The sequence below is a fragment of the Hemiscyllium ocellatum genome, chromosome 16, assembly GCF_020745735.1.
Source record: "Hemiscyllium ocellatum isolate sHemOce1 chromosome 16, sHemOce1.pat.X.cur, whole genome shotgun sequence".
In the NCBI taxonomy this organism is placed as follows: Eukaryota; Metazoa; Chordata; class Chondrichthyes; order Orectolobiformes; family Hemiscylliidae; genus Hemiscyllium; species Hemiscyllium ocellatum.
Window position 1 is genome coordinate 20,890,698 of NC_083416.1, and position 13,579 is coordinate 20,904,276.

Genomic DNA, 13,579 nt, shown 5'->3' on the forward strand with positions numbered 1-13,579 from the left:
TGCAGATCTGCCTACCTCCAGTGTTAGTAGTGGTTGGTTTGCTGAATTTAAGAACTGCTATGCTTTCGATCCAATTCAAGAACGAACTATACGGTAAATAGAAAAACCTGGGGAAATTTAATGCACAGAGAGATCTGGGTGTTCAGGTCCATAATACCCTGAAGGTGACAACGCAGGTTGATAGGGTAGTCAAAAAGGCATACGGCATGTTTTCCTTCATCGGACGGGATATTGAGTACAAGAGTTGGCAGATCATTTAACAGTTGTATAGGACTTTGGTTCAACCACATTTGGAATATTGCATACAGTTCTGGTTACCACATTACCAAAAGGATATGGATGCTTTGCAGAGGGTACAGAGCAGGCTCACCAGGTGGCACAGTGGCTCAGTGGTTAGTACAGCTGTCTCACAGAGTCAGGTAGCTGAGTTCAATTCCAGGCTCTCGTGACTACCTGTGTGGAGTTTGCACATTCTCCCCATGTCTGCGTGGGTTCCCTCCAGGTGCTCCGGTTTCCTCCCACAATCCAAAGATGTGCAGGTCAGGTGAATTGGCCATGCTAAATTGCCCATAGTTTTCAGGGATGTGTAGGTTAGATGCATTACTCAGGGGTAAATATAGAGTAATATGATAGGGGAATGGGTGGGTTACTCTTCAAAGGGTTGCTGTGGACTTGTTGGGCCAAGGGTGTGTTTCCACACTGTAGGGATTCTGTGCTGCCTGGTATGGAGGGCACTAGCTATGAGGAGAAGTTGAGTCAATTAGGATTATTTTCATTTGAAAGATGGAGGTTGGGGATCTGATTGAGATCTACAAAAGCATGACAGGCATACATGATGTGGAAAAGCCAGTATTAGACTGAGATGGACAAAGTGAAAAAAAATCACACAGCACCAGTATATAGTCCAACAGGTTTATTTGGAAGCACTAGCTTTTATTGTGCTGCTCCTTAACCACCTGAAGAAGGAGCAGTGCTCTGAAAACTAGTGCTTCCAAATAAACCTGTGGACTATAACCCAGTGTTGAGTGATTTTTAACTATGAGAGGGTTTAACTATACACAGGGTGGATAGCAAGAAGCTTTTTCCCAGAGTGGGGACTCAATTACTAGGCAGAAGTGTGTACTGCAGATGCTGGAGATTAGGGTCAAGATTAAAGTGGTGCTGGAAAAGCACAGCAGGTCAGGCAGTATCCAAGGAGCAGGCAAATCGATGTTTTGGGCAAAAGCCTTCACAGGAATGAGGCCTTTAATTCCTCTAATCTTGACTCAATTACTACGCGTCATTTGTTCAAGGTGAGAGGGGAAATGTTTAATGGAGATATACATGGAAAGTTCTTTACACAGAGGGTGGATGCCTGGAATGTGTTGCCAGTGGAGGTGGTAGAGGCGGGCACAATAGTGTCATTAGTGTCTAGACAGATACGTGAATGGGCAGGGAGCAGAGGGATACAGATCCTTAGAAAATGTGCAGCAAGTTTAGAAAGAGGATCTGGATCAGCACAGGCTTAGAAGACTGCTCCTATGCTGTAACTTTCTTTATTCTTAAAGCTGTAACTTAAAGTTTTAAGGTGAAGCTGCTCGTGCAGATGAGAAAGATGCTCTGTCATTTTCTTTGGTAGAAAAAATTGATTGGGGAAGAAGGCTGTACCTCAGATCAAATCTTCAATTTGGACAAGACTGGTTTGTATTGGAAGTGAATGCCATCTAGTACCTATTGTGGAAGGATTCATGGGGCTGGAATATAAAAGTAGGTCACCTAAGCTTTTCGAGAGTGAGGACAGTAAAATGTGAAGTTAAACACATTGACAAGGCAGGGTTCATCAAACCTGGTTCCACTTAAGCAAAGAAGCACAGAGGTTAGCTAAGCTCGCTTACCACAAATTGTCCCAATTCAGTGAAACACAGGAAATTAAACCGTATTCAACCTGCGCCGGAGAAGTTTGAGGTAAGTATTTAATGCTAAGTGCCACGTATCCAATGCTCAATGTGATAACTCTTTTCTGTTACCAATGTTTGAAAATCAATATTAAGGGCTCCGGCCCGAAACGCCGATTTTCCTGCTCCTTCAATGCTGCCTGACCTGTTGTGCTTTTCCAGTACCACTCTAATCTTGATTCGGATCTCCAGCATCTGCTGTCCTCACTTTAGCCTCACTCAATATTTAGTTGGTTAACCGGTATATGATTGATGCTGACTTGTGTATAAAAATACAATTGTAAATGCCAAAAGGCAGACTCTCGTGGCAAGTGCGACTGTTGTCCATTTCAGTTTGAGTTCCTTCTATTGTAATTAATAAAGGAGGTGTGTGTGTGTGTGTGTGTGTAAAACAAGAATACTATTATCTGCCTGAAAGTCTTCCTGCAATTTTGGAGGTCCCACCGAGATTGCTAATCGTTTGGCTTGAGACACAGGCCTTGGGAGCACACTTCATCAGCACATGAACCTGGCCATGCCCTGTAAAAGGTAGGGACTTCTATCATTTTCATTTGGTTATCGATGAGAAACAGAGTTGTGACCTGTGATCTAGGACTGAGGTAAGCCAATCAGGAATGACGAGAGTACAGATTTGAATGTGTAGCTCTTTGAAAGTTTGAACTCAGGGTCAAGGATCCATAGGGAATTAAAGAATGGGGCTTTGAGATAGCCTCCGGGAATTAGAAAAAGGTGTTTGAGTTCCCTATGTATAATTGGATGACTTGATAAATGTAACACATGAATTAAAGGACATCCAATTTGAATGATTGTGATATGTGTGTGTTTCTTTTTGGTTATAAAAAGAATGGGGAATGATATCTCTTATGAGATGCACCCTCAAAGAGGACTACCTTTGGCCATAATGTTATGCCCATTATGGGCCTGATTCTGTAAAATCTGTTGACAAGTTGGTGAAATGGATGCAGAAAACTGAGATGCCATATCCCCCAAATGGCACACTTAATTGCAATTGCTTAAAACAATTAGCAGATATCCTAGGGGAAAAAAAGAGAAGGAGGAAAAGAAAGAAATTGGATAGTCTGTATATCTTTATTTGTTGACTGAATCTGAATCTGGTTGATAGCCTGGATATCTTTAATGATTGACTGAATTAAATAAGAGAAAAGAAAAATCTGTACAGAGAAGTAGAGAACTTGAGGAGAGAAGGAAGAAAGTTGAAAAGGACAATTAGGAAGAGACAAAGCAGGATTGTGATAAAATCATGGACTCTAATAAATCCAAATTTTAACATGATAATCATGAAGAGTGTCTGACCCAAGATTAGGATGAAAGGCACCAATGGTATAATTTAAGACAGGCTAAGAGCAAGGACCTTCTGCCCCTCCTTCTCCAGTCTCAACTTCCCGAGTTATTCCTCCTTCACCTCCGAGTGAATCAGCAGCAACTGAAACCAGGAACTATCTGGACAAATTGGAATACAAGCAGAAAATTACCTCTCCATTCGGTCCTAATCAAACTCCCTCCAGTGAAACACCACACAGTAAATCACCTTAGACACTGGGTCCTGAGCAGACCGTCTGCAAAAATACACTAAACTGCAACCTACCTGCTCCACAGGGTCTGAGGGAGGATCATTTAACTGTAAGCAGTCAGAATCCACTCCACTAGACCACTGGAGCATTCAAATGTAAGAAACCTATGAGGAAGTGGGGCAAGTGTGCCGGCATGCTAGTAAGACTGAGACTATGCAGTTTCAAGATCCCCCTTCATAGCTTACTCCTAGCAAATGTACAATCTCTGGAGAACAAGATGGACGAACTCAGATCACGGCTCAGCTTTCAGCATGAACTGCGGGACTGCTGCGCACTCTGCTTCAAAGAAACCTGGCTCAACCCATCCGTTCCCGACTGTTCACTTCAGGCTGATGGCTTTCTATCCATCGTCTGGAACGTACAGCATCCTCGAGTAAGTGGGAGGGATGGAGGGGTTTGCTTTTTAAGCAACAACTTGTGGTGCATGAACATTGCAACCCGGGAAGGCCATTGCTCCCCAAACCTTGAATCCCTCACCATCAAATATTGACCCTTCTATCTACTCGGGAATTTACCGCTGCTATACTAACTGCTGTGTGCATACTGCCACAAGCAAAGGTTGAGGAAGCTCTGGATGTGCTGTATTCCACCACTAACACCCTGGAGATGGAACACCTCGAGGCCCTATTTATTGTCACTGGCGACTTCAATCAAGCTAATTTAAGGAAGGTGTTGCCCAAGTATCACTAGAACATTACCTGCCCCACCAGGGTCCCGAACATTTTAACCATTGCTACACCACCATGAAAGATGCCTACAATTCCATCCCCTGCCCTCATTTGGGAACTCCAACGACAATGCCATGCTTCTTCTCCTGGCTGACAGGCAAAACCTCAATCAGGAGACCACCTCATGGATACAGGTCCAGTGTTGGTTGGAGGAGGCAGAGGATCAACTCCTGTGCTGTCAGGAATTGGCTGGTTGGGCCATGTTCAAACAATCTGCAGGTACCTTGGACGGGTGTGCCACCACCGTCACAGTCTTTGTCAGCAAATGTGTGGAGGACTGCATGCAGAGGAGGTCAATCTGGGTATTCCCAAACAGGAAACTCTGGATGAATCAGGACATGCAGAACGTGCTAAAAAAAAGGCATGAGGCCTTCAAATAAGGAGACCCACTCAATTATAAGGAATCCGAATATGACCTTCGCAGAACCATTAAGACAGCTGAGACCAAAACCAATCCAAACTAGAGTCCTAGACAGCCACCCAGTGATTATGGCAAGTACTGAATGACATCACAGACTCTTTTGAAAGTACAAGATAGCAAATGATAACATATCCCTCCCAGATCGTTTTAATGTCTTCTATCCTCTCTTTGAGCAGAAGTTCAGCGAGAGGTAACACCTATTCCAACAAGTCCTGACAAACCTATCCCAACAGTCACTGCATCAGAGGTCAGATCAGTTTTCCTTCATGTGAATCCAAGGAAAGCGATGCAACCAGACGGAGTGCCAGGACGTAAACTCTGAGCATGCGCAGATCAACTGGCAGAGGTCTTCTCGGACATCTTCAACATCTCTCTGCAGCAGGCCACTGTCCCTGCCTGTTTCAAGAGGGCCAACATCTTCCCTGTGCCTAAGAAGGCTCATGTCTCATGTCTCAATGACTACCGCCCAGTGGCCCTAACGTCGGTGGTCATGAAGTGCTTTAAAAGGCTGGTCATGGCATTAATCAACTCCAGCCTCCACACAACTCTTGATCCATTCCAATTTGCCTATCGGACCAACAGATCCATGTCAGATGCCATATCACTTGTCCTTCACTCCTCCCGAGAATATCTTGACACCAAGAGCAGTACGAAAGAATCCTACTCATTGACTATAGTTCAGCCTTCACCACTATTATCCCCTCGAGACTGGTTACTAAACTTAGTGATCTCAGACTAAGCCCCACTCTCTGCAACTGGACCCTGAGTTTCCTGACCCACAGGCTACAATCAGTGACTACTGGGGACAGTATTTCATCCCCACTAACACTCAACACTGGAGCCTCCCAGGGGTGTATACTCAGCCCCCAAATGTGCTCACTGTACACCCATGACTGTGTCATCAAATACCAGACTAATGCCATTTACATGTTTACTGATGACATGCCATAGTCGGTCGAATCTCAGATGGCAACAAAACAGACTAGGTGGAAGACCTGGAAAAATAGTGCACTGAAAACAACCTAGCTCTCAGTGCTAGCAAAACCAAGTAACTCATTACTAACCTCCGGCAGGATGTTACTCATGCACCCCCCCTACACATTGCTGTTGCACAGAAGTGGAATGAGTGAAAAGTGTCAAGCTCCTGGGAGTGGTCATCCACAACAGGCTTTCTTGGAGTCTACATATGGATGCATTGGTTACAAAGACCCAACAATAAATCTTCTTCCTAAGGCAGCTGAGGAAATTTGGCATGATGGCGAATACACTTGTCAACCTTTAAAGGTGAGCCATCGAGAGCATTCTGTCTGGATGTATTACTACCTGGTATGGCAACTGTATCATTCAAGATCAGAGACGGTTACAAAGAGTGGTGAACTTGGCCCAGACAATCACAAAGGCCAACCTCCCATCTATAGAATGTATCTACCAGGCCCGCTGTCAAGGAAAGGCTGCCAGCATTCTCAAAGATCAATCCCACCCTGATAATGCTTTTCTACAGCCTCGACCATCAGGGAGAAGGTACAGAAGCCAGGACATGCACCAGCCAGTTTCGAAACAGTTTCTCCCCAACTGTTGTTAGCATACTGAATGGACTCACAAACTCTTAACTTTTGCTTGTACCTATGTTTTTGTTTTTGTCGCTGTTTACCTATTATCTACTTATTCATGTTAACTCTGTGATCTGCCTGTTTTGCTCGCAAGAGAAAGCTTTTCACTGTGCCTTGGTACACGTGACAATAAATGCAATTCAATTCAATTCAATTCAATTCAGGACCACCAACTGGACTTGACCATCCCGATCGGAGACAAAAGTGCATTATTCATGTGGACAGTGATTCACTTCATAGTCCTGTTGCATGCTCATTCAGCAGTGCAGTTGCAAAACACACTGACTCCCAACCGGCGAGCAAAAGTGAACACATCTGGTAATACCTGTGCATGCTTTCCCTGGTCCAGACAGACAAAACATACAGGTCTACCCACCCTGGACACCTTCTGAGTTAAGAAGAATAGTTGGAAATATGCCCAACTCAGAAAGAAACATTGAGATTTCCTACAAAAGTTAGAAATCTTGCGTAAATGTCATAATCTGAATTATGGAGACATTGAATTGATGATGCATGCTTGTTTGGGCATGAAAAAGTGGAGACAGGTCAAATATAAAGCTAATTAGCCAGGGGGTCCTTGTAATGAGGAATATTAAACACGATTATGGGATGACTTAAAAAAAAGCTTTGAGTGAGATGTTACCAAAAAGTATTGACTGGGGAAAGATTCATGGAACTATGTAAAAAACTAATGAAGGTGTTTCATTATATTGAGCAACTGTGTGTGGTTTTCAAGCGATAGTCGGGTATCGCGGGCACGCCCACCCTTGTAAATACATTGTAAACATACTTATGTATTTACATGAGCCCTTTAAGGTTAAAGTTGATCCTGCTAACCAGGGCCTTGGAGGCCCCAATATCAACTCAGCCGAGAGGCGAAATAAGGGATTGCTCCCATTATTACAGACCTCCTCCAACAATGTGTTATTGTTACCACAGTTAGTCCATGTAATGGTTCTAAATAGTGCTGTGAAGAAGGCATATGGCGTACTGGGCTTTATTGGTAGAGGAATTGAGTTCCGGAGTCCTGAGGTCATGTTGCAGTTGTATAAGACTCTGGTGCGGCCTCATCTGGAGTATTGTGTGCAGTTTTGGTCGCCATACTATAGGAAGGACGTGAGACATTGGAACGAGTGCAGAGGAGGTTTACCAGGATGTTGCCTGGCATGGTAGGAAGATCTTATGAGGAAAGGCTGAGGCACTTGGGGCTGTTCTCATTGGAGAAAAGAAGGTTTAGGAGAGATTTGATAGAGGTGTATAAGATGATTAGGGGTTTAGATAGGGTTGACAGTGAGAACCTTTCTCTGCGTATGGAGTCAGCTGTTACTAGGGGACACAACTTTAAATTAAGGGGTGGTAGGTATAGGACAGATGTTAGGGGTAGATTCTTTACTCAGCGGGTTGTGAGTTCATGGAATGCCCTGCCAGTAGCAGTGGTGGACTCTCCCTCTTTATGGTCATTTAAGCGGACATTGGATAAGCATATGGAGGTTATTGGGCTAGTGTAGGTTAGGTAGGCTTTGGTCGGTGCAACATCGAGGGCCGAAGGGCCTGTACTGCGCTGTATTTTTCTATGTTCTATGTTCTATGTTCTATGTAATATATCCATCCTGCCTGTGAAGAGATCCAGCAAGGACGCCTAATGTTTTGTGAAGGACCTTCAGGCTGTGAATTCCTCTGTCATTCTTCCTTTCCCAGTTTTCCCAAACCCAACCATGATTCTTCAATCCATTCCACCTGATTCAAAAAATTACACAGTCGTGGTCCCGTGTGGGGCTTTTTCCTATTCCAATTGATCAGGACTCTCAAAACCTTTTCATCTTCACCTATCAAGGCAAACAATACACTTGACCCTGACTTCCCAAGGGCGATACCGAGAGTCCCAACATCTTCTCACTTGTTCTGAATGAGGACCTCAGCAATATCTGTTTTACTTGTGGCTCTACCCTTATCCAATATGTAAATGATCTCTTCCTTGCCTCTCCTGACTGCCAGTCTTCTGAAATTGATGGCCTCATATTCCTGATGTTGTTGGCCAACAAGGGTCATAAAGCATCTAAAGAAAAGCTACAACTAGGGCAGCACAGTGGCACAGTGGTTAGCATTGCTGCCTCACAGCGCCAGGGACCTGGGTTCAATTCCCACCTCGGACAACTGTCTTTGTGGAGTTTGCACATTCTCCCCGAGTCTGCGTGGGTTTCCTTTGGGTACTCTGGTTTCCTCCCACTGTCACAAAGATGTGCAGGTTAGGTGTATTGGCCATGCTAAATTGCCCGTAGTGTTAGGTGAAGGGGTAAATGTAGGGTTGCTCTTTGGAGGGTCGGTATGGACTTGTTGGGCCGAAGGGCCTGTTTCCATACTGTAAGTAATCTAAAACTCTGTCAAACCACTGTTGGCCACGTATTAGGTGGAAAGAATCGACTGCTGTCCTGTCAGCGCATCAAAGTCATTCTCAAGATTCCCTAACCTGCCACAAAGACGTAGTCCACTTTTTGGGAATGTCAGGTTATGCTGAGCTTAGCCATCCTCTACATGACTTGTCTGGCTCTTCTGCCGCAGACTGACTAGTATGGACTTTGGCTGCTGAATAAGCCTTTGAATGCCTTAAGTCCACACTCGCCAGTGCTCTGCCTTGGAGTCAAAAGGCCTTTATCAGGTGGTCCTGATTCAGTTACATGGCAATAGATAACACCCTGTTGACTATTATAGCACCCAGTTGGATTGAGTCACCAGGGCAATGGCCACAGTGCATCATGCAGGCAAAGGGGAGATGAATAGTATTGTACAGCAATCCTGGTACGCACCACGCTTCACAACTATAGCTAAAAGAAAAAATGCTAAAAAGAATGTCAAACATTTAATGCAAGAAAGACTCCCAGTGTTAAGCCTACTTCGCAGCCCCAACTTGTGTGCATCTGCAAGTGGACTTTATTCAAATGTCTAAATGTATAGCTTTTAATTATGTATTAGTTACTTGAGATGTATTGTCCAGATGAGTGGAAGCTGGTCCTACTCAAAAGTATCATGCCACAACAGTAGCCAAAAGTTTGATCCAAGACTTTGCACCCCATTTCGGAATGGCAGAACAAATATCAAGCGGCAATGGATCACATTTTGCAGGACAAGTAGTTAAGGAACTAATTAAAAGTCTACAGCATAAACATAATCTGTCATGCCCATATCATCCCCGGTCAACAGAAATAGTGGAAAGGCACAATTGAATATTAAAGAACAAAATTGCAAAGCTATGAGCTGAAATAAGCCTCAAATAGCCCGAAGTGCTGCCTATTGAACTCATTTAATGAGATCAAGTCCTAACAGAGTAACATGTCTGTCCCCTCATGAAATAGTAATGGATAGACCAATGAGACTTCCAGTAAATGCTCCCCTTACTAGTAGGTAAGTGGACATCCATAGCATGGATGAAATTTGGTTGCAATACTGCATAGGGTTAATTAAATCTTTTAAAATTTTCCACCCATAGGTCATTGAAGCCCAACAAGAACCCACATATTTGTGAAGTCATTCCGCTGAAAGAGATATTTGGAGGCTCTGTGCATCATGCAGGCAAAGGGGAGATGAATAGTATTGTACAGCAATCCTGATACGCACCACGCTTCACAACTATAGCTAAAAGAAAAAATGCTAAAAAGAATGTCAAACATTTAATGCAAGAAAGACTCCCAGTGTTAAGCCTACTTCGCAGCCCCAACTTGTGTGCATCTGCAAGTGGACTTTATTCAAATGTCTAAATGTATAGCTTTTAATTATGTATTAGTTACTTGAGATGTATTGTCCAGATGAGTGGAAGCTGGTCCTACTCAAAAGTATCATGCCACAACAGTAGCCAAAAGTTTGATCCAAGACTTTGCACCCCATTTCGGAATGGCAGAACAAATATCAAGCGGCAATGGATCACATTTTGCAGGACAAGTAGTTAAGGAACTAATTAAAAGTCTACAGCATAAACATAATCTGTCATGCCCATATCATCCCCGGTCAACAGAAATAGTGGAAAGGCACAATTGAATATTAAAGAACAAAATTGCAAAGCTATGAGCTGAAATAAGCCTCAAATAGCCCGAAGTGCTGCCTATTGAACTCATTTAATGAGATCAAGTCCTAACAGAGTAACATGTCTGTCCCCTCATGAAATAGTAATGGATAGACCAATGAGACTTCCAGTAAATGCTCCCCTTACTAGTAGGTAAGTGGACATCCATAGCATGGATGAAATTTGGTTGCAATACTGCATAGGGTTAATTAAATCTTTTAAAATTTTCCACCCATAGGTCATTGAAGCCCAACAAGAACCCACATATTTGTGAAGTCATTCCGCTGAAAGAGATATTTGGAGGCTCTGTGCATCATGCAGGCAAAGGGGAGATGAATAGTATTGTACAGCAATCCTGGTACGCACCACGCTTCACAACTATAGCTAAAAGAAAAAATGCTAAAAAGAATGTCAAACATTTAATGCAAGAAAGACTCCCAGTGTTAAGCCTACTTCGCAGCCCCAACTTGTGTGCATCTGCAAGTGGACTTTATTCAAATGTCTAAATGTATAGCTTTTAATTATGTATTAGTTACTTGAGATGTATTGTCCAGATGAGTGGAAGCTGGTCCTACTCAAAAGTATCATGCCACAACAGTAGCCAAAAGTTTGATCCAAGACTTTGCACCCCATTTCGGAATGGCAGAACAAATATCAAGCGGCAATGGATCACATTTTGCAGGACAAGTAGTTAAGGAACTAATTAAAAGTCTACAGCATAAACATAATCTGTCATGCCCATATCATCCCCGGTCAACAGAAATAGTGGAAAGGCACAATTGAATATTAAAGAACAAAATTGCAAAGCTATGAGCTGAAATAAGCCTCAAATAGCCCGAAGTGCTGCCTATTGAACTCATTTAATGAGATCAAGTCCTAACAGAGTAACATGTCTGTCCCCTCATGAAATAGTAATGGATAGACCAATGAGACTTCCAGTAAATGCTCCCCTTACTAGTAGGTAAGTGGACATCCATAGCATGGATGAAATTTGGTTGCAATACTGCATAGGGTTAATTAAATCTTTTAAAATTTTCCACCCATAGGTCATTGAAGCCCAACAAGAACCCACATATTTGTGAAGTCATTCCGCTGAAAGAGATATTTGGAGGCTCTGTGCATCATGCAGGCAAAGGGGAGATGAATAGTATTGTACAGCAATCCTGGTACGCACCACGCTTCACAACTATAGCTAAAAGAAAAAATGCTATAAAGAATGTCAAACATTTAATGCAGGAAAGACTCCCAGTGTTAAGCCTGCTTCGCAGCCCCAACTTGTGTGCATCTGCAAGTGGACTTTATTCAAATGCCTAAATGTATAGCTTTTAATTATGTATTAGTTACTTGAGATGTATTGTCCAGATGAGTGGAAGCTGGTCCTACTCAAAAGTATCATGCCACAACAGTAGCCAAAAGTTTGATCCAAGACTTTGCACCCCATTTCGGAATGGCAGAACAAATATCAAGCGGCAATGGATCACATTTTGCAGGACAAGTAGTTAAGGAACTAATTAAAAGTCTACAGCATAAACATAATCTGTCATGCCCATATCATCCCCGGTCAACAGAAATAGTGGAAAGGCACAATTGAATATTAAAGAACAAAATTGCAAAGCTATGAGCTGAAATAAGCCTCAAATAGCCCGAAGTGCTGCCTATTGAACTCATTTAATGAGATCAAGTCCTAACAGAGTAACATGTCTGTCCCCTCATGAAATAGTAATGGATAGACCAATGAGACTTCCAGTAAATGCTCCCCTTACTAGTAGGTAAGTGGACATCCATAGCATGGATGAAATTTGGTTGCAATACTGCATAGGGTTAATTAAATCTTTTAAAATTTTCCACTCATAGGTCATTGAAGCCCAACAAGAACCCACATATTTGTGAAGTCATTCCGCTGAAAGAGATATTTGGAGGCTCTGTGCATCATGCAGGCAAAGGGGAGATGAATAGTATTGTACAGCAATCCTGGTACGCACCACGCTTCACAACTATAGCTAAAAGAAAAATGGTATAAAGAATGTCAAACATTTAATGCAGGAAAGACTCCCAGTGTTAAGCCTACTTCGCAGCCCCAACTTGTGTGCATCTGCAAGTGGACTTTATTCAAATCCTGTTGGTGAAGATAGAAGGAAAGCCTGTGTGAATCCACACAACACATGTTAAACCGACACCAAACCTGATTCCTGAAGACCAGATAGGACGAAGAATTCATAGGCACTGTCAAACCTTCACTGTATTTTGTGGCCTGAGAATCCATTATGATGCTGATCTTATTTTGGTGGCTTACAATTATATTAACTCTCCTAGCTGGGGAGTCACTGATTGTACTAGGGGCTTGTTATGAATATTCTTTCATGCATGTCGTATGTTTATGTAGGATGAGCACATATCTCCTGCTAAGTTTGCTCACACATTCCCATACATTCAAGGGGTGGTCTCTTAGGCCCACTCCTTTCACTGTAACTGAAGTGGTGGTATGGGTCACTCGCTAGAATGACACCCAGATGACTGGGATTTGCATAGTCGCCACATCTTCTGCAAGGAGAGGTTTATAATGGATAGAGATTAATGATGCACGAAATAAGTGGAAATCAGCAAGGTGTAACTTTTCTGCTTTTAAAAGTTGGTATCAACTGCAGTTTGATACCTCTCATACACCACCATTTGTTATCATCACATCAAATGCAGCAAAATCAACAGGCCCTATTTGCTTCACTAGAGCTAAGCTTTGAGGTTCATTTGCAGGACAGAGCCATTGCAACCAATATTTCAATGTTACACCTGATGCTTGGCCACTATGCAAACTTAATTTCATCAACCTCACATCAGTGGAAATCTTTAACCATGTCTAGTTTCCTGACTATATTATGATGTTTGTCCCACACAATGGCACATATTTTGTTTGTGGACACAAAACATTTGCCTAGTTGCCTCCTACATATAAAGGCTGCTCATACTTTGGCTTTGTGGCTCCATTTATGCATCACGTTTATGACCTCTCTGAAGTCCACTCCAAAGTACACTAATGAGCCAATACAGAAAGTGAACAATTCTTTGCTATTTTAGAACTCTGTGGGAAGCTAGAGAAGAGATTGCTGGGCCTCTTGCTGAAATATTTGTATCATCGATAGTCACAGGTGAGGTGCCGGAAGACTAGAGGTTGGCTAACTTGGCGCCACTGTTTAAGAAGGATGGTAAGGACAAGCCAGGGAACTGTAGACCATTGAGCCTGAC